Source organism: Eucalyptus grandis, chromosome 9, assembly GCF_016545825.1.
Source record: "Eucalyptus grandis isolate ANBG69807.140 chromosome 9, ASM1654582v1, whole genome shotgun sequence".
Lineage (NCBI taxonomy): Eukaryota > Viridiplantae > Streptophyta > Magnoliopsida > Myrtales > Myrtaceae > Eucalyptus > Eucalyptus grandis.
Genome location: NC_052620.1, coordinates 23748695 through 23749187, shown reverse-complemented (window position 1 = coordinate 23749187; position 493 = coordinate 23748695).

The following is a 493-nucleotide window of genomic DNA, read 5'->3' as shown; positions in this document are numbered from 1 at the left end:
ATTATAAATCACACACACGGATATTTGTAGTCCGGATATGGACTCATGTAGTCAGAAATACTTCATCTCCTTCATAGATGATTATTCACGTTATATGTATCTCTACTTGATTCATAATAAGTATGAGGCATTAGATGCCTTTAAGCTATTTAAGGGGAAAGTAGAAACAACAATGCAATAAGCAAATTAAGATCATGAGATCAAATAAGTGGAGAATTCTATAGTAGATACCTCAGAGGACAAGCACCTGGTCCATTTGCAAAATTTCTTCAAGAGCATGGGATAGTTGCCCAATATACTATGCCTAGTTCTCCGGACCAAAATGGCATAGCGAAAAGAAGAAATCGACCTTATTAGACATGGTGCGTAGTATGCTTAGCAGCTCCAAACTTCCTAAATCCTTGTGGACTGGAAGCACTTAAGACGGCAGTGTACATATTAAACCGAGTTCCGACCAAGGCTGTCCCAAAGACATCTTTTGAGTTGTTTAAGG